The sequence below is a fragment of the Kogia breviceps genome, chromosome 11, assembly GCF_026419965.1.
Source record: "Kogia breviceps isolate mKogBre1 chromosome 11, mKogBre1 haplotype 1, whole genome shotgun sequence".
Classification (NCBI taxonomy): Eukaryota; Metazoa; Chordata; class Mammalia; order Artiodactyla; family Physeteridae; genus Kogia; species Kogia breviceps.
Genome location: NC_081320.1, coordinates 95,795,867 through 95,817,090, shown reverse-complemented (window position 1 = coordinate 95,817,090; position 21,224 = coordinate 95,795,867). Strand labels below are relative to the sequence as shown.

General features: G+C 47.2%; 2 long non-coding RNA genes across 3 annotated transcripts; one reads left to right on the top strand and one right to left on the bottom strand.

Annotated features, from left to right (window-relative positions):
* Window positions 1–2,207: 2,207 nt before the first annotated feature.
* Window positions 2,208–13,112, top strand: LOC136792097 (uncharacterized). The gene is made up of 6 exons (XR_010835262.1): window positions 2,208–2,725; window positions 2,826–3,018; window positions 3,127–3,312; window positions 9,883–9,948; window positions 10,040–10,139; window positions 10,622–13,112. It is a non-coding gene; the product is annotated as an uncharacterized lncRNA (long non-coding RNA).
* On the bottom strand, window positions 9,766–15,418 carry LOC136792098 (uncharacterized). 2 transcript variants are annotated; one of them, XR_010835263.1, is made up of 3 exons: window positions 15,329–15,418; window positions 12,117–12,282; window positions 9,766–10,373 (listed from the first exon to the last, which is right to left on the bottom strand). It is a non-coding gene; the product is annotated as an uncharacterized lncRNA (long non-coding RNA). The 2 variants fall into 2 exon arrangements; XR_010835264.1 differs by lacking the exon at window positions 9,766–10,373 and adding an exon at window positions 10,682–10,716.
* Between the last annotated feature and the right edge of the window lie 5,806 nt (window positions 15,419–21,224).

Here is a 21,224-nt window from a genome sequence, read left to right as displayed (position 1 = left end):
GGAGAGATGATATCTGCTATAAGGGCTTTGCTATCATCCAATCTCAAGTTGCCTCTTTTCAGCAGAAGGAACTCAGGACTCAGCCCACTTCCATCTCATCTCCTAGGCGGAAGCCTGAAGCCTCTCCTCCCACCCCGAGAGCCCCTTGTTCTGCAGTCTAAGCACAGAGCACCTCTCTTCCTATTCTTCACAATTTTTCTTGGACCTCTTTTCTTCCTAGATGCCTGGATTTCCTGGTCACACTAATATTTCTGTGGACCACAGGGAAAGGCTACCATGACGAGGTTTTAGCTCTAAAGCAGCGGTCTCCAACCTTTTTGGCACCAGGGACTGGTTTCGTGGGAGACAAGTTTTCCACGGACCGGCGGACGCATGGTTTCAGGATGATTCAAGTGCATTACATTAATTGTGCACTTGATTTCTATTATTATTACATGGTAACATATAATGAAATAATTATGCAGCTCACCATAATGCAGAATCGGTGGGAGGCCTGAGCTTGTTTTCCTGCAGCTAGATGGTCCCATCTGGGGGTGATGGGAGGCAGTGACACCCGAAGTGTGTGGCTTTATGTCCAGTCTACTCCGTAATCTCGTTTTGGTGGCTGTCACTGCAGAACACCCCGCTCCACAAAGATAGGATGTTGGAAACGGAAGCAGGCTTTTCAGTACTTTCGCGGCCATCTCAGGATATTCCGCCTTGACTTTAATCCAGAGCGTAAGGCGATTTGAAGTTGTCTCAGACATACTTTTGAGGGCACTGTCATTTGCGATCTCAAGCAGTTGATCCTCTCCCAGTACAGACAAAGTCAATTCACCTGGCTTATTCACAAATGGGTCACGGATCCATTCCTTCCCAGTTCGGGGGTCTTTTGTGGTTGGGAAGTAACGCTCGAACTCTTTTGAAAGCTGAGATAGGTGATCATGCGCCAGCTGGGAGAAAGAAGGCCCTGGCTCAGTCTCTTTCAAAATCTCTGCTAATGTCTGAAACATGACAAAAATCCCAGTGTTCACTCATGGCTCCCATAATTCCAGTTTGGCTTTGAATGCAGCCACTTTCTCTGCCGACTTGAATACAATTGCCATTCTCCCCCCAAAGTGACAGATTGAGTTCCTTCAGCAGGTTGAATATGTCACACCAGTGAGCAAGTTTTGTGACCATTCTGTGTCACTGAAATGTGCTGCCAGTGGTGACTCTTTTTTGTTTTTTTTTATAAAGTTATTTATTTTTTAAAATTTTTGGCTGCATTGGGTCTTTGTTACCGTGCACGGGCTTCTCATTGCGGTAGTTTCTCGTTGCGGAGCACAGGCTCTAGGCACGTGGGCTTCAGTAGTTGTGGCACACGGGCTCAGTAGTTGTGACCCACGGGCTTAGTTGCTCCGCGGCATGTGGGATCTTCCTGGACCAGGGCTCGAACCCATGTCCCCTGTATTGGCAGGCAGATTCTTTTTTTTTTTTTTTTTTTTTTTTGCGGTACGCGGGCCTCTCACTGTTGTGGCCTTTCCCGCTGCGGAGCACAGGCTCCGGACGCGCAGGCTCAGCGGCCACGGCTCACGGGCCCAGCCGCTCCGCGGCACGTGGGATCTTCCCAGACCGGGGCACGAACCCGTGTCTGCTGCATCGGCAGGCGGACTCTCAACCACTGCGCCACCAGGGAAGCCCTGGCAGGCAGATTCTTAACCACTGAGCCACAAAGGAAGTCCCCTGGTGACTGTTCTAAAAGAAATCTCTGGAGTGACTCTCGTAACTCAGAAACTCTGACCGGTGATCTACCTCTAGAAAGCCATCTCACTTCTGTATAAAAGAGAAGACGTGAGTGCTCTGCGTCCATATGCTGCGCAAACATATGTGAGTTAAGGGCATGTACTTTAATGGGGCTGATAATTTTAATCACATCCTGCAAAAAGTTGTTAAGTTCAGGTGACGTGTTTTGGCCAGCCAGCATTTCTCTATAGATGTCCCAGTGCATAGACTCACATTCAGAAGCGACCTCTTTGACCCGAGTAGTGAAACCAGAAAGCCGTCCAGTGACAGCAGCTGCTGCGTCTGTGCCTATACCGACACAAAGGGACCCATTCAGTTTTCCTGATATGTAATCATTCAAAGCCTTGAATAGTTCTGCAGCTGTGGTGCTGGCTGACAACAAAAGTGCACGTGATGTATCCTCATTCACATCCTCCTGAGAAACATATCGCACAAAAACCAGCACTGTGGCCTTGCTGTCAACGTCGGCAGGCTCGTCACCCTGGATCGGGCACCACGGTGACTCTTTAATCCCCTCTCACGACGGTGCCTCAGTATCCTCTGCTATTTCGTCAGTTCGTCTAGTGGTGCCAGCCGGAAGAGGAACACGTGCCACCTTTTGAACTGCAGCCTCTCCTAAAATTTAACAACAAACGTCCTTAGCAGCCGGCAGGATCAAGTCTTCACCAACAGGAAAGGGCTTCTCAGCTTTAGCAGCGCGGTCAGCCTCTAAGCGTGATGCTCTCGGCGCAGACACACGTGATGAAGTGGTGGCCTTCGGTAATTGCTTCTGTTCCTCGTGTTCACGTTTTTTTCTGTTGAAAAACTCCAAAGGCTTCTCTTTCAAAGCAGGGTGCGTGGTCTCCATGTGGCGAAGCAGTTTTGAAGGTTTCGTGGCTTCGTTGGTTAGCCGGTCGCCACATATTATACAAAGCGGGCTTGGAGAATGTGAATCACCTGTTGCGATGGACCCATAATTTAAGTAGGACTCTTGGTATTTTCTTTTAAATGCAGCTTTCTTCTTGTTGGCAGTCTTAGAGTCTGCTGCTGTCTCATCCTTGGGTCTTTCCCCCTTTTCACAGAAGCTCTCCAGCGACGTTCGTTTTTTACTCATTCTGGCCAGGGTTAGCCTGTGGGCTTCCCAAAGCTGGGACTGAGACAAGTGCGCAGCGCGGGAAAGAGGCGCGGATGGAAGCGGTGAATAAAATAACGGGACCACACGGAGACTAAAGTAAGTGTCGGATTCTGACTTAAAGCCTGCCACCAGGTGCAGCGGTACAGTTCAAGTTCATCAGCTCACTTGCCACTATAAAGCCTGCCACCAGGTGCAGCTTGTCACCTGCCACTCACTGGTAGGGTTTTGTTTGTTTGTTGTTTTTGCAGTACGCGGGCCTCTCACTGTTTCTCGCATTGCGGAGCACAGGCTCCGGACGCGCAGGCTCAGCGGCCACGGCTCACGGGCCCAGCCGCTCCGCGGCACGTGGGATCCTCCCGGACCGGGGCACGAACCCGCGCCCCCGGCATCGGCAGGCGGACTCTCGACCACTGCGCCACCAGGGAAGCCCACTGGTAGGGTTTTGATATGAGTCTGCAAGCAGTTGAATTATGTTGGTCTCTGTGCGGTCCCACCTCTCTGCTAATGAAAATCTGTATCTGCAGGCCTCTCCCCAGAGCTGGCATCACTGCCTCAGCTCCACCTCAGGTCATCAGGCATTAGATTCTCCTAAGGAGCCTGCAACCTAGATCACTCGCGTGTACAGTTCACGGCAGGGTTTGCGCTCCTATGAGAATCTAATGACACCGCTGATCTGATGGGAGGCGGAGCTCAGGCGGTAATTCGAGGGATGGGGAGCGGCTGTAAATACAGACGAAGCTTCGCTCACTCGCCCGCCCGCCCCTCACCTCCTGCTGTGTGGCCCGGTTCCTAACAGGACACCAACCGGTACCAGTCCACGGCCGGGGGGTTGGGACCCCTGCTCTAAATCAAACCCTATCTTTGGGTCTCCCATTTCTCCCCCGAGAAGCAACCAGTGCTTCCCCTACTTGGGTGTCCCTCCAGAACCTTTGCATGGCTAAACATATCCGGTAGATGCATATTTTTTATACAAAATGTTTACAATCTATATAACTAGTCCTACACTATGTTTATATATATATATATTTGAAGGGTTTTGATTTATATAGTTTTTTTGTTGGTTCTTTTGGGGTTTTCAGCTAAATAATGATAACATCTCACCATAATGATAGTTTTACTGCGGCCTTTCTAATCTGTATGCTTCGTTTTTCTTTCTCATCTAATTGGCATCCGCTATCCAACAATGATAAATAATAGCGTGATAGCACATTTATATAAATTAACTCTCTTAGGCCACAAAGAAAATCTTAGTGAATCTCTCAGAATGGAAATTGTACAAACAACATCCTCTGATCATAACACAACAGGAGTTGTAACATTAGTAATAAAATAAACAAAAAAAAGTCCTGCTACCTGGAATTAAAATACATAGTATTAAACAATTCTTAGGACAAATGGGAACTACAAAAGGAGTTTACACAATATCTTGAAAATAATGGAATGAAAACATGATATATCAGAATCAAGGGGATATTGCAAAAGCAATTGTCAGAAAAAATGTATATATTAAATTATAATAATAATATAAATGGGGAAAATAAAGACAATGAATTAAATACAAATTCAAGAGCTTGAAAACAGAGTAAACTAAAATAAAACAGGAGAAATTGCTTAAAGATAAAACATGATTGAAGAGTTAGAATAAAGCAGTAGTTATAATAATCAAAAATCTGGTATTTTAGGGAAAAAATAGACAAGAAAATAGACAAATCACTGGGTAACATAATCAGGAAGGAAAACACAAATACGAAAGATCAGAAATGACAAGAAGGATATAAACATCACAACAGATACAAAAGGTGAGGCTACGTTGCAAAATTCTATGCAAATAAATTTGAAGACTTTTATAAAATGGATAAAATAGTCTCTACAAAAATTACAATTTACCAAAATTGATGGGAGTGGAGACAATTCTGAAAATACAAAGTAGTTCATGAGCCCCACACCACCTTCCCTGTCCCTCAAAACAAACCAGATCCAGATGGTTTCATGGGCAAATTCTACCAAACCTCTTATGCTCAGATAATCCCAATGTTACTTACATTACTCTAGAATATAGAAAAAGAAGGGATTATTCCAAATGATATAAAATGAGCATACTATTAAGCCATACACCTGATGCACTTGTTTAAAAAAAACCCCACACAGACCCATCTCACTCATGAACATCAGTGTAAAAATCTTAACTAGAATATTAGCAGACAGAACCCAACAGCTTATTAAAAAATGATACATTATGATCAAATGCGGTTTATTCCAGAAATGCAAGGTTGATTCAATATTAGGAAATTCATTAATGTAATCCATAATATTAATAGTGCAAAGAAGCAAAATTACTGAAGAGGCAGTTGGCAAAATCCAAAACTCATTCATGTTAAATAATCAGTAAAATAGGAATTCAAGAATATTTTAATATGATTTCATATATACATATATATGGAAAATATATATATATGTAAAATCCAACATTACATTAAATGGAAAACACTAGAAGATTTTCGCTGAAGTTAACAATAAGACAAGGATGCCTTTTACTACCATTACTATTTAGCATTGTGTTGGAGTATTAGCCAATGCAATTAGGCAAGAGGAAACAAGAAGAGGCATAAGATTTAGAAAGGAAGAGGTAAAACTCTCACTGTCCACTAATGATTTGTGTGTGTGTGTGTGTGTAAAACCCCAAAACACCAATGGGAAAACTACAAACAATAAGAATTTAGAAAAAGTAGGTTATACAATGAATACTGTAGAGAAAAATCAGTAACTTCCATATGTTAAAACAAAGTCCACTTTAAATGGTATTCCATTCACATAATAAAAAAGGAAAGAAGATATACTCAAGTGTAAACTTGAACATTTAAAAATAAATGTTCATTGCAGTGTGGGTTCTCTGGAAAGCAGATGCCAAGATAGAGTCAAGAGCAAAAAGCTGAAAGCAGACGAGGCAGGATGGGACAGGGAAAACCCACAGACCCGGAGTTAAAGTTGTCCTGTTTGGGGCAGGAATGGCCAGGCTTTTACACTGGCCTTGCTCAGTTGATTGACTCGGGGTGTCCTGAGAGCACTGTAATTGGCACAAAAGCTGAGATGGATCCGGTGTGCTATTTTGTGATTTATAATAAGCAATATGTATTTGGTCTCATCAGTCCCCCTTTCTGGAAGAGCTCCTAAAACCCTTGGAATTTCCTAAGTGATGAGAGCAACACAGGTGTCTTTTGTTATGTCAACGAAGGCACTTTTGGAAAACACCCAAGGATGGGGCTGGTTGCCAGGAGACCGAACCTGTCATGAGAGGGTCTGGACTTCCAGTCCTACACCACCTCCCACGACCCCCCACCCCCAACCCAGGGAGAGGAGAGGGACTAAGGTTGAATCAGTTGCCAATGGCCAATAATTGAATCAATCGTGCCTTTTTAATGAAGGCTCCATAAAATCCTGAGAGAACTGGGTTCAGAGAGCTTCCGGGTTGGTGAATACAGAGATGCAGGAACAATGGTGCGCCTGGAGAGGGCATGGAAGCTCTGGGCCCTTTCCCTCGCCCCGTGCATCTCTTCCATCTGGCTGTTCCTGAGTTAATTCCTTTTATAATAAACTGGTAATCTAGTAAGTAAGATGTGTCTCTTAGCTCTATGACCTGGTCTAGCGAAATTAATCCAACCCTAGGAGAAGGTCGTTGGAACCTCCGATCTATAGCCATTCAAAAGCACAGGTGATAGATAACCTGGACTCTCGCCTGGCATCTGTGTCCATGCTGAAGACAGGGGAGCAGTCTGGAGGACTGAACCCTCAGTCTCTGGGATGGGACGCCCTCTCCAGGAAGGTAGTGTCAGAACTGGGTTGGATTACAGGACACCCAGCTGGTGTCGGAGAATTGCTCAGTGGTGTGGGAAGACGCACACGCACATTGGAATTGGGTACAGACGCTTTCCCTGGGCAAAGCTACCTGCTGGAGGCTCTCGACTAACCACCTGTTCCTAACTGAAGATGGGAGCAGCAGTTTCTCTGTTCTTCACCAAGTCCAAAACCTGTATGAGAAAAAGACTAGAAAGTACCATTGAGAAAACAAAGGGAAACATAAACAGAAGGACATCCTATGTCCTTTGACAGGGAAACTCAGCTTCATAAAGATGTTAGTTCTCCCTAAATTAAGTTATAGGTGTAAATGCACGAGGTGATCCCGAAGTACATTTGGAAGAAGAAGTAAGTGAGAGTAGCCAGGAAAAATTTTTTAAAAAGAACAACAAAAGAGAGTCACACCTGATCTTGAACAACACAGCTTGAACTGTGCGGACCCACTTTATACGTCGATGTTTTTCCGCACAGTACCCATATTTTCATTAGACAGCTCTTTAAGTGTGGGGAGAAAACTTTGTTCTCGATTAGCGATCGCAGTAAGTGGAATCACAAGAACTGGAGTTTGAATCTTGATTCTGTCCAAACTGTTTCAGCTTTTCCCGCCCTTGGGTGAGTCATTCATCAATCCCTCTGCTTTTGAGGCAGAAAAAGCAGGGCTTGGAGATTTGACTTTGGGAAAAGTCAGTGCCTTTAACCTCCAAGTTGTTCAAGGGTCACTCTATATGTACCATTTATAATCTCTTCAACCAAAATAGTATGATATTAGTGAATGAAGATGGACCAATGGAACAGAATAGAAAAATTAAATTATAGATCCAAACATGGCATAAAATAAAGGCAGCATCCCAAGTCAGTGGGGAAAAGATGAACTTTTTAACAAGAGGAGTAAGTGGGTAAACAAGAAAAAATGATAAAACTGGGTGCCTTTCTCATTAATCAACACCAGGATAGACACCAAATGGAAAAGAGACATAAATGCAAAACATAAAAACCTTCAAGTACTAGAAGAAAATATGGGTAAACTCCTCCATACTCTGGGAATGGGAAGAACTTGCTTAGCGATGACTCAGAAGCCAAAAGACATAAAAGGAAGAAAGGATGAACTTCAGGCCTGCTTTGTTTCTCCTTCATATGCCACGTGGCGAGAAGCCGAAGCACGTTCGACCTTGAGACCCGTTTGATCATCTTGTGACTTTCTCTGCGCAGCTGTTCGGCTCAGAGAGCACTGCCCCCGGCACCCCCTTCCCCAGACGAAAAGCAAAGAAGAAACCAGAGCAAAAAAAGCCTAGTCAGATGCAGGCAGGTTGAACTATGTCACCCACTGACTGCGCGCTTCAGGCCAGTGGAAGTGTGAGGTGAGGCTGGGTTTATTCAGAAGCCACCATCGCTGCTCTCGGCTTTTGTCTGCAGCTGGCATGCTCTCTTTTCTAATAAATAGCCCAGCTGCTTTCCTTTCCATTCGTCTTGCTCTGAGCCGGTGTAAAATTTAAAATGGCAGCAATAACGGGTGACCGTGCCCCTGGAGGTATATAGTTTGGAGACAGCACATGGAGCCGTGGGAAGAATTCCCGCTGTCTTACCCAGGAACAGGAGTGCCATGGCCACCTCTGTGCCTCGAGCTGGCCCATGGCCCTGCTGGGTCGCTCAGCCCCTCGCGGCCTCACCTGTAAGCCTTCTCACCTGTAAGAGGCCCACAGAGGGCGGGCCTGGAGTCCCAGAACAGCCGCCAGCAGGGTCACTCGGGATAATGTGTTGGAGGATCCGCCTTCCTTCTCCCAGGGACTGAGCCGGAGTGGGGCAGGGTCATGCAGCCAGAAGAAGAAAGGGTGTGAGGGTTGGACGAACGTGGAAGACAGAGGAAGGGAGAAGCGTTGAACGGAAAGCCGGAGCGCGTGGGGACGCGAAGGGCAGGAGGGGAAACCCGTGCAGGGGGCTAAGTGCCGGGAGCAGCTGCCCAAAGGCAAGAAACAAAGCCCACCCTGCAGCCCCCTTCACCGGGCCACGGCGCCTCTCCCCACAGCCAGAGCGACAGGTGGATGGATGAACAAAACGTGATCTATACATACAGCGGGACATCAGTCAGCCGTACAAAGGAAGGAAATTCTGACCCATGCTACAACGTGGACGAAGCTTGAGGACACGACGCTAAGTGAAATAAGTGAGTCCCTGAAAGACAGACACTGCATGATTCCACTTATAGGAGGTCCTCAGAGCAGTCAGATCATAGAGACAGAGAGTCGAATGGTGGTTGCCAGAGGCGGGAAGGTAGGGGAAGGGAGAGGTATTGTTTGTTGGGCACAGGGTTCATGCTGCGATGATAAAGTTTGGGGTAGAGAAATGCTGATGGTTGCATAACATCGTGGAGATAGTCAATGCCAATGAATTGTGCCTTTGACAAATGGTTAAACTGATAACTATCATGTTATGTGTATTGTACCACATTCAAAAGCAAGAACTAAAACTGACCTCATGAGCCAGGAATGGGCTGGGTTTTGGCGTCAGAAAGGAGGAGAAGGGTGGGTGTGCTGGGGGAGGGGTGCCGGCGTGGGAAGGTCAAGTCTGGCCTGTCACACAACAGGGCGCAGACACCCGGGCTGGGCCAGGGTCTGGAGGAGACCTGGAGAGGCTGTGCCCTGGGTTTTGCCATTTCCCAAACCTGGCCTCCAGGGGCCCCTGCCCCGCGGGAGCTTACAGCCACCCTGACCCAGGCGTCTTTAGCAGATTAGGCAAACGAGCAGCCCCACCCGGACCCTCTGCCACCAGTGGGTGACAAGGGATTATCATTAAGGAGGAAAGCGTGGTCCCTTTGTCACTTTTGACATTAGAAGCCCAGAAGGTCTTGGTGACCGTGGAGTTCCCTTCCTGTAGGAGGTGACGGGCCATTTATCAGGCCGGCTCTAGGATCTTTTACAGTCATTCAATTTACAAGGAGCAAGCCCAGCCTGGGGGATTGAAGCAGTATAATGTTAACACTTAATTATTTTGCTTCCTCCTTGACAAGACAGCTGCATCCAATGAAGTTTGTCATTTCATTAGGCAATAAATATTGAAAACAGTCAACAAACCACAGCGGGCAAGCAGAGCTGCAGCGAGGCGGCAGCAGCTCTCGGAGCTGACCGCCCTCCCCCCTCCCTCTTCCTCGAAATCAGATGAAACCACGTGTCTGTGTTGCATTCGCCGCGCCGTCAGCTCCAACCACAGGGACACGATAGCAGGTGAGGTCAACACTGAACTGTCGGTCCTTTATCGTAAAGACACGGAGCCACCGTGCGGAAGCAGAACTGTTTCCCTGCCTCCTGTTCGCAGGCACGTGGTGATCCTCGTCTGGAGCAGAGCGTGTCCTGCGACGCGTGGAAGGCAGGAGAGGGCTGCGAGGGAGGAAAGGGCATAGGCCATGCCGGACGAGGTGAGGCAGTGGTGCTGGCGGGGGCTGGGAAGGACAGCGCGGGGGAGGGAGGGGCGGGGAAGGTCGGTCCAGACCCGGGGAACAGGTAGGAACAGGTACTAGGCAAGGAGAACTGTGGCCCAGCCCTGGGACAGGAAGGGGACCCGGGGCCAGACCAGAGGCGCTGCTGGGGGCCTGGTCGCTGAGAGAGGTGGGCTGATGACACAGGGTCTTGAAGCTCTGCAGAGGACCTGCCTGTAGAGGAAAGCCTGCTGAGCACCTCTCCAGACAGGTGGTGGGTCAAAGGGATGGTCCAGATTCACCCCCGACTCCCAGACCCCTTCCAGCATAACCACCGTTATGACTATCAGCGCACACTCACTGAGCGCCTATCAGGGCTAAGCACTGGGGTGAGGGCTTCACAAGCACCCTCTCTCTCTCTCTCTCTCACACACACACACACACACACACTCTGATACTCAGCTCTGCTCACCCTCTCGCAGCTGCTTGGCCCCCATCAGGCTCCTGCAGGCTGAGGAAAGTGCGGCCAGCAAGTGATCAGATCTGCCAGTGAACCCCTGTCTGACTGTGGATTCATCTATAACGAGAAAGAGGAAGCTGCCATCGACTCTCAGAGCACCTGAACAGGAGGAACAGGAAAAACTCCTGCATGACACCAACCAAACACCTCCTCTGTGGTTGGACGACACATGTTATCACATTTAACTCTAAATGGCCATGTGAGGTAGGCACCTTTATCCCCAGAGAGGTTAAGTCACCTGCCCAAGGTTACTCAGGAAATAAGTGATGCAGTGAGACTTGAACCCACGTCAGTACTTGTTTTCCTTACTGCACGCAGCTGCCTCCCTGAGCAAAGCTGGCAAAGCCAGGAGCTTCTCTATAACCTCTCTTCTTGACCCTTCAACCCACTGAATGACAGACTCTTTTCTAAGCCTTTCATTCCTGGTGCTCTTTCCACTCCTCCACCCAAAATCAGTACACAGATCTGATGGTAGTCATTTACACTTTAGTCTAATTTAAGTCCCAGTGCTACTTGTCCAAGGAGTAATTGGCAGGTCCCACTTCCATTCTAATGGGAATGGGGGTGCAGGGAGGGACACAAACATGTGGTTCTTATCAGGAATAAAACAGGTATAAGTGAGCAGACACAGGAAGACTGAGTACTCTTGAATTCCTACCAGTAGGGAATCAAATAGTCATCCTAGATATCCAGTTAGCCATTTCCAGTCTTTACCAAGCCATCGCCCATTTGTCTAAGCAATGACATGAATTAATCACGAGATGAGGCAAGTGGTCCCAAAGTCCTTTTAAACCTATTTTTTAACTTTCTCTTTTGCATATATACACATCAAATTTTTACAAAAATGCTTAAGTGGGAACATATCAATCTATGAACCATACTGTTGTTTTACTGGTCTCTTTTTCTTTTTGGCTTTTGGCTCCCCTCTCCCCCCACCACTGTATCCTATTGGTCTGTTTCTCCGGAAAACCCAGACTAATACAGATTTGAGAACCCAAGCTAATATTATACCCACAAAACCCAAATTAAGAATTTAGCATGTACACATTCATATTTTCCTCCATGCCCATATAATCCTTTACAGACCAACAAATACATGATGTCAGCATCTTTTCTAAAGGGAAATTATGGAATTTCCTAGAAAAAGGCTATAAAAAATTCTACTTCCTAAATACCCTCATCCTTCCCTTTCTCTCCAATCCCGCTGTGTCTCCCCAGGCAAAAGCCCATCCTAACCCTCTTTCCTGTACCTAAACTGCTTCCTGACAGGCTCCTCTGAATCATCTGCCCAGTTTCTTCTCTTTTTATAATAAAGTGTCGGTTTCACCCGGACAGGAACCATGACTCTCTCACTCACCACAGTGAATAAACACCTGGGACCTGGCCTGTCACATAGTAGGTGCTCCCTAAATCTTCAGTGAATTAAAAACCTGACTGGGGAAGAATAAATACTTTACCTGTCAGTGGAGGAGAGTTAACAGTTGGGTCTGTCTGGACAATGGAGTCAAGGCCAAGAGGAAATCAGTGCCATCTGGGATCTGTAGCGGGGTCATTCAGTCCTCTCTGCCACGGATCGCTGCACTTGGGGGGTCTGTGAGGGGCCTCCATCACCATTAGGAATGTCTGCAAGGAGGCAAAACTGATCTTAAGCCACTTTAAAGATAGATGTTATTCATAACTTTTATTAGAGGCAGTGTGGACATAGGGTGGAAAGTTCTTGTCAAACTACATCTATGATTCAGTATCACATCAAGCAAGAATTTGGAAATCATTGGCCTGGGTGATTACTTGAAAATAGTAGAAACAGAAATGATTGATCTATGGCCAAAAATGCATCCAACACAGCACACAGAAGCCAAGTAGAAATCCATCTTTAATCCATAAACATCTCCGTCACGGAGGAAGGAAGGACTGTCCGTCATGACTTATTTACAGCCCCTGCTTGTAAAGCTCAGACACTGGCATGCAACTGGGCTTAAAAGAGGAATGGACAGTTAGTAGTGCTTTCCTGGAGGCTAAGAGCCACAAAAAGATAAATCATAAAACAGCCTGAGAAGTAACTAAAATCATCAGGGCATTCAGACTAAGAAAAAGGATTGGGGAACACGGGTAATGCATCTTTTAGATTTGACAGATATGACTCATATGTGAAAAACTTTGAAATAGACCAAAATGATTACTGGGTGTCTTCAAGGGAAAAGTAAGCATCGTCTATCCTGGATTTTCTCCTTCTGTGGATTTTCTTTGACAAGATTCAGTTTGACGAGAACTTTCTATTCATTTCATTTAAGCTGTTTTACAGTTCTGTAAATTATAACTAACACTAGCAATCCGAATGTTTCTTGTCCATAGATATGCAAATTAACTCTATCTAGAAGGACAATGGCTTTTCCCCCTCCCTTTCCTGTAAAAGGGCAAGTTTGAATCTACCTATAAATTCTTTTTTAGCATTACTTGTTTGTGTTTGTCTCTGAATTTTCCTTTGAACTACTGTAACGTCTTGCTGGTTCTCCCATTAGTAAATGAATTAAGTAAAATCTTTGACATAAGTTTATTTCATAGGTCTAAGGCAGTTATTCTCATACCCTCTTTTAAAACACGTATCAGTGCATTCCGATGTTCACTGTAGCGTTATTTCCAATAGCCAAGGGCTGGAAGCAATCAATCTAAGTGCCCATCAACAGATGAACGAATAAAGAAGATGTGATATACGTGTATATATATACATACACACAATGGACTGTTAGCCATAAAAAAAAAGAATGAAATTCTGCCATTGCAACAATGTGGATGGATTTAGAGAGCATTATGCTTAGTGAAACAAGTCAGACAAAGACATATACTCTATGTTATCACTTATATGTGGACTCTAGAAAAGAAAACAAATGAATGTATATAACAAAACAGAAATAGCCTCACAGATATAGAGAACGCGCTAGTGGTTACCAGTGGGGAGAGGGAAGGAGGGAGGGGCCGGGTAGGGGCAGGGGATGATTAAGTGATTCAAACCACTATGTGTCGAATAGATAAGCAACAGGATATATTATACAGCACAGTGAAATATAGCTATTGTTTTGTAATATTATAAATTTAAAAGAAGTATAATCTGTAAAAATATTGAATCACTCTGTTGTACACCTGAAACGAATATACTACTGTAAATCAACTATACCTCAATTTTAAAAAAACAAAAAAAACCCCCACTCATCAGGGAATGTATTTATTTATTTATTTTGCGGTACGCGGGCCTCTCACCGCTGTGGCCTCTCCCGTTGCGGAGCACAGGCTCCAGATGCGCAGGCTCAGCGGCCATGGCTCACGGGCCCAGCCGCTCTGCGGCATGTGGGATCCCCCCAGACCAGGACACGAACCCGTGTCCCCTGCATCGGCAGGCGGACTCTCAACCGCTGCGCCACCAGGGAAGCCCCATCTTAGCCATTTTTAAGTGCACAGCTCAGCAGCGTTAAGTATACTCATAATGTTGCGCAACCGTCACCGCCATCCATCTCCAGAGTTTTGTCTTGTAAAACTGAAATTCTGTCTCCATTTAACAGTAACTCTCCACCTCTCGCCCTGTGGTCCCTGGCAACCACGATTCTCCTTTCCGTCGCTATGATTTGGCAACCCTAAGTACCTCAGAGAAATGAACTCATTCATTGTTTGTCATTTTGTGGCTGACATTTCATGTAGCATAATGTCCTCAAGGTTCATCCATGTTGTAGCATATGGCAGAATCTCCTTCACTTTTATGGCTGAATAATATCCCATTGTATGTATAGACTGTATTTTGCTTATCTATTCATCTGTCAGTGGATACTTGGATTGCGTCCACGTTTTAGCTATTGTGAATAATGCTGCTACGAGCATGGGTGTAGATCCATATAATGGGAAGTTTTCATCCATAAAAAGCAGTGAAGTACTGGGGGCTTCCCTGGTGGTGCAGTGGTTAAGAATCCACCTGCCAGTGCAGGGGACACGGGTTCCAGCCCCAGTCCAGGAAGATCCCACATGCCACAGAGCAACTAAGCCCGTGCACCACAACTACTGAGCCTGTGCTCTAGAGTCCATGAGCCACAACTACTGAGCACACGAGCCACAACTACTGAAGCCTGTGCGCCTAGAGCCCGTGCTCCACAACAGGAGAAGCCACCGTAATGAGAAGCCCATGCACCGCAACGGAGAGTAGCCCCCGCTCGCCACAACTAGAGAAAGCCTGCGTGCGGCAAAGAAGACCCAATGCAGCCAAAAATAAATAAACAAACAAACAAACAAATAAATAAACAAATTTATTTTTAAAAAAATAATGAAGCACTGACATAGGCTGCAACATGGATGAGCCTTGAACACATTACAGAGAAGCCAGACACAAAAGGCCACATGTTGTATGAATTCCAGTTATAAGAAATGGTCAAACTAGGCAACAGAAAGATTAGGGGGTGCTGGGCGCTGGGGGGAGGGAAGATGGGGAATGACTGCTAACAGGGACAGGGTTCTTTTGGAGGCAAAGAAAATGTCCTGAAAGTAGACAGTGGTGATGTTGCTGAACTTGATCAATAGCCTTAAAACCACTGAACTGTATACTTGAAACAGGTGAATATTATGGTATGTACATTTTAGCTAAAAAAATGTTTTTTAAGGGCAGCCATTGCTGCCTCCCTCAGCCCCATACCTGCTCACACAGGCTGGGAAGAGCTGTCCTGGTAAATGGGAGCCGAGGAGGAGAGAACAGGCGAGCACTGCACATCCAACTGCAGGCAATTCCCTCAAAGCAGTGTCTCTGGGAGAAAGGATCAGAACACGGGAGGGGCCCAAGCAGACAGGTACCCGTGGGGCCTGGGAAATGAGAGAGAACGAGTTGTCCCAACATAAGCAGCACCCGCGTCAGCAGAGCTGATGAGCCCACGCCCGCGGGAAACACCAGGACCCGCTCCTGAGCCCACGGAGGTGCACGCACACGTAAGCAATGGGTGGATTCCTAAAACCCGAAAAATCCATCAGTGCATCCTGCTTGAAATGTGTTTAGAAGAGCTGACGACTTAAAGGGAATCCTTTCGCTGAAGAGGTTGGATTATAAATGAGAGTCAACTATGATCTTTCTGTCTAAATTTTTTTTTCTGTCTACATTTTTATTATAGGGTTTGCGGTATACCTGGTTCCTCCTGGTTTAGTCATGGAAAGTCAAGAACAATTATTAATTGCACACTGAGTGCCAGACATCAAGCTGTTCATTCCGTCACTTCACATCCATCACCCCCATCACCCCAGGGCATACGACGTTTCAGATGGGCCTTGCCCTCCAGAGCTCACCGCTGTACTAACACCAGTCATGCCCTTGTGATGCTGGCAGCCGGACATCTCCCCATCTCGAAGCGTGGGTCCAGACTAGAACCCCGTCATCATCTGGACCTTGTTAGAAATGCAGAATCTCAAGTCCCACCGAGACCTGCTGATTCCTATGGACGCTAAAGTTTGAGAAGCTTAAACATATATATTCCTGCGATTAAAAAAAAAAAAGCCTTAATTTCCGATTTATTCCAACGTGAAGACAATGCTTATGAAGTACTTGTTAAGTGCCAGGCTCAGGGAGGGGCTTTCCCACACATTACTATCTTAATACCTTTCCCCATACAAACCCTCTGTGCAGGCCGCTACGGCACCAGATTTTCAGGTGGCTGCAAGTCCGCGAGCAAATAGCAGCACTTACCGGGTCTAATGGTGCACTTAGCCACTGAGGAGCCAGGAGAAAAGAAAATTCAATTCAACTAACAGGTGATTATCCCCCGTAACCGAAATCTTTCTTTCCAAACCCACCTAATTGGAATTTATCAACCGCATACTGGACCCATCAGCTGCCATCTTCTCCCAGAACCTAATTAGGATATACGTGTCTGTTATTCCCAATCCCACCCCCCGGGTTTCTGAAACAGCAGGTCTAGGGTGGGGCTTGATAACCTGCACTTCCGGTCATTTCCTGGGTGAAGGTGATGAGGCTGGCCTGAGGGCCACACTTTGAGAACCACCGAGGAAGGTGACAGTACTATCCGCATTTTACAGGTGAGTGAATGGGGCACAGAGAGGTTCAGCAGCTTGTCCAGGACCAAACAGCTGTGACTGGGGCCGACAGACTGGCTCCTGACCTGCTCATGAACCACGTGCTGAAGCACCCCAACAAGAAGAGGTGCAGCAGCCTCCCCTGGCGGCTGTCTCCTTACCCGCCTCCCCGCCTAAATCCATTCTCCACACAAAGCCAGAAGGATTCTTTTCAAACTGAAGTTGAATCACATCACTCCTTTGCCCAAAACCCTTCGATGTCTCCCATCATGCTCACAGTAAAATCCACGTCCGCACTGTGGCCCTCAGGCTACTGATCTGTCCCCTGCTTCCTCTCTGATCTTATATTTCCTGACCTCCTCCCCTGGTTCACTCTTCTCCAGGCACACTGGCCTTCTTGCTGGTCTTGGGACACACCAGGCAGACTCCTGCCTCGGCTGCCTCAGGGCCTTTGCACTTGCTGTTTCCTCTGCTTGAACACTCTTTCTCCGTGTATCCCCATCGCTCCCTCATTTCATTCAGGTCTCCGCTGCAATGTCACTTCATCGGAATCTTCCCCAGTCACCCTACCTAAGACAGCACCCACCTCCTTCGCTCTCTATCCCCTGCTCCTGACTTATATTTCTTTGCAGCACTTATCACAAGGCAACATTTTATATGTATTATGTACGTAGCTACATACTTGTTTATTGTTTTCTTGTATGTCTCCATTCACTAAAAAGTAAGCTCCATGAAAGCAAGTCGTTTGTGGTTTTTCTAATCAATTTGTATTGGAGTACAGTTGATTCACAATGTTGTATTAGTTTCTGCTGTACAGCAAAGTGAATCAGTTTTACATAGACATATAGCCACTCTTTTTTAGATCGTTTTCCCATATAGGCCATTAGAGTATTGAGTAGATTTCCCTGTGCTGTACAGTAGGTCCTTATTAGTTATCTATTTCATATATAGTAGCGTGTGTATGTCAATCCCAATCTCCCAATGTATCCCTCCCCCCACTTTCCCCCTTGGTAACCATAAGTTTGTTTTCTACATCTGTGACTCAATTTCTGTTTTGTAAATAGGTTCATTTGTACCATTTTTTCAGATTCTACATATAAGTGATATCATAGGTTATTTGTCTTTCTCTGTCTGACTTACTTCACTCAGTATGACAATCCCTAGGTCCAAGTCATCTGTGTTCATCACTGCCTAGAACAGTGTCTGGCATAGAGTGGGTACCTGAGAAAAAATATTAAATGAATAGATGGTGTATGTCCACCCCATTCTCACCCAACCTGTTATACAAATAGTGTTAGACATTTTTTATGCAAAATTATCATTCAAAATATCTGTCAGAAATGTCTGAAAAATACGAATCATCATGTTAACTTGGCTTTGGGAAATAAACACAGAAGTGAAATATCTAGTGCCATGCAGGGTACATCCCAGCCCCACTTACAAAAAGCTGCCTTCTTGCTGTGCTACCGCCTGCTCAGAACTTAAAGTGTTAACACACATGGGCTATTCCCTAGCAGCAACTCAACATTCAAGCAGAGGCCTGGAATTAAAACGTCTCCACTCTTCTTAAGTCAAATGGTAGTTCTAATTACAGCATTCAGACTGGCATGCATGTTTATTTACTCATCTCTAGCCTTGGCTTATAATTAAGAGTTAATGCCTTCTTCCTTGGAAAATGGGTGACAAATTATTACAATGTGTTCTGGGGTTGTGTATGATTAGAGCAGGGAGGTTGAGGAAGCTCGGGGTGTTATCCATTTCTATAATCACGCCATCACATTACATCTAGTGGGTGTGGCCAGGGCCATGGCAGGCGCGCAGGGAATGAAGCTGCTGGTCTAGATCCCATGGGAAAAGAAAGCAGGTTCATCCGCAGAAGCACAGAAAGGCTGGAGCCGGGGGACCCCAGTTCTGGTCCTTGCCCTGCCCTGACTGGCTGGTAACCCCAGAAAAGCCATTTAGCGCCTGGCTGAGGGGCTCATGACACCTCCTCTGTGTGCCCCTGGTGTGCCGCTAATACAGCAAATAGCAGGTGCTCAATAAATATTTGTAAAATGACGGAACTATGTGAATAAGTGAATTAATGAATGAAAAGCACTCAGCCTACTTTGGATTTCATTTCTGACAGCACGTCTCTTACCTGCACTGCCCCCCAGTCATAAGGTCCCTGTGAGCCCTAGTTTTTTGTAGCAGATTCTTGCATATTCAGAGGTGCCGGGGCCTTAGGAATTCAACACATCTTTTTGGAGGGACACAGCTGAACCCACGACATGCCCCTCCTTGGGGGTGGGGGCAGCCTGCATCCCATGAGGGTCATCTTGGGGGTGCAAAGGCCCGGCTCCCTGCTCCAACTTAGGGAACTCGGATGGGCTGCAGAGCACCCCCGGGAGTAGCTGAGATCCCCCGCGCCCCCTGTTAGGCACCGCTACCGACCTTCTCCGTCTGGCCAGCAGGGCGGCCCTCTCTCCTCCCGCAGACGATGATCCCAGAGCACCGCCCTCACTAACCTGCCTGAACTCATTCTCTGTCCCAGGGCGAGCTTCCTGGGGGACCCACCCTGCGCGGGGAGATGGGCCCCCAACACACCACACACGGCAGCCAAAGGAGGGTGCCCCCTACAGTCACAGAGTGAAAGGACACACCTGCTCCGAGGATTTTGCCCTTGCTCAGAAGCTTCCGGAAACTGCTCCTGATTCCTTTTATGAGCCGATGTGGGAACTTGCTCCCGCAAGGATGATAGTTCCTCCTGCTTTGGTGATCTCCTGGTGTATGAGCCTCGGCCTGGGTGACTTTTAGCTATTTTCAGTTTCTATTCATTCCTCCACTTGAGAGAGACTCGCTGGGCCTCTGCTATAGGCCAGGCTCATGCTACGTGCCAGGGACACCCAGGAACTCAGGACTGCAGCTCCCTGCCCTCAAGCTGCTCCAACCCACGTGGGGAGAGAGAGACAAGCAAGTGCCTGCGATACAGGGGGGCGTGTGACGGGGGAAGTCCCAGTCTGCGGGGGAGGGGGGCTGTCCAGAAGAGAGGATGGAGCCCAGATTGGGGCCGGGGTACCGGACGGGGGGGTCCTGTGGGAGGATGCTCTTCTGGGAAGATGACACTGCGGGTGCTCCTGACACATCTCGGGAGTGACAAGTGGTTTAGTGAGTCTGGAGCAAAGGGAGGACGATGGAGCAGCGGTAGCGGGTGGAGAGGGAGGGCAGGGCCAAGTCTCGAAGGGGCTTGAAGCATGGGCAGAGGAGTGACACTCTGCGAAGCTGAGAGCGGTGCTCAGGTCGGCGGCAGCCGGAAGGCTTGCTGGGCGCGGTGGGCAGGGAGTGGGCGAACCGGATGCAGACGGTGACGAACGTTACGGGGTCACGCGGAGGAAGGTGTGCCTGCAAACTCGGCCCAGCTCTGAGGATGGTCCTCATGCAGCCCTCGTGTCCCTCGCAGGGAAGAACAGCCCGGGAGTGAGTTCCTGGGAGGACCTCACTGCTTTACGGGGACCCTCGACGCACCACGTTGTTTCACGGTCACCGCCGCGCCCCTGAGCCAACTCCCATCCGTGAACAGTAAAGGGAAATTCCGTGTCGAAATGCGCCCAGATCATCAGTCGCTCTGCCTTACTTTTGGAATTCAGCTTCAGAGCCTCTGACAGCTGCCTGCACGCCCGACCAAAATACTGAAAGAAATATTTTTGTTAACAGAGTTTCTCTGCTTTGCTCGAATCTTGCTGTACATTTGCGATGATTTTCTGGGCTCCTTGGAAGGCTAAGGAACGGCACAGAAAGAGAGGGTAGGGAAGGAGCAGGGCAGCGCTGCTGATTTACACACCAACAACCAAGCTACCTGTCCACTCAACTCTGGCATCCTAAAATCACCTTCCCAGTTTAAAAGAAAAAGTGCACGTGAGCCCAACACAGACCTGACGGTAGGGAAGGTCAGCTCCAGGGCTTGCCCTGTCTCCGCTGAGGACAGAAGCCGGACCCCTTGCTGACCTGGGCCCCCTTTCTGTCCGACCTTAGTTTTTCCACCTGGCAGTAGCTGGAGTTATAACTTGCAGTTAGAAGGTCCCCAAGATACTATCTAGCCCACCCCTTCACCTCGGCTTACAGATTGGAAAACTAAACTAGACGGGGCAGTTACTTTGTATATACCAAGAAATAAAACTAAAATAAATTTAAAAGATTGATGGGTTCATATATGAATGCACAATGAACAAATAATTAAATTCCACAGGTTACAAAACCAGCTGTAGGCAGCTCTCCACCATCCTAGTCGGGCCACACTGCAATGTCCGAGGCTTCCGGTGGCTGTAGGATTTGTGGAAGGGTCTGGCATGTGGCCTGGGAAAAAAAGCTGTTAAATGATAACTGTTAGTCCCCACCCCCTTCCCTTTCCGGTCCTGAGGTTTAACCTGAATCCTACTCATTCCACGTGGGGGGCTTTTTTTTTTTTTTAATAGCTTAGTCCTTAATCTGGCCTACTGATGCAACTTCAACTCTGATCCGCACGCTCTGTTACCAGA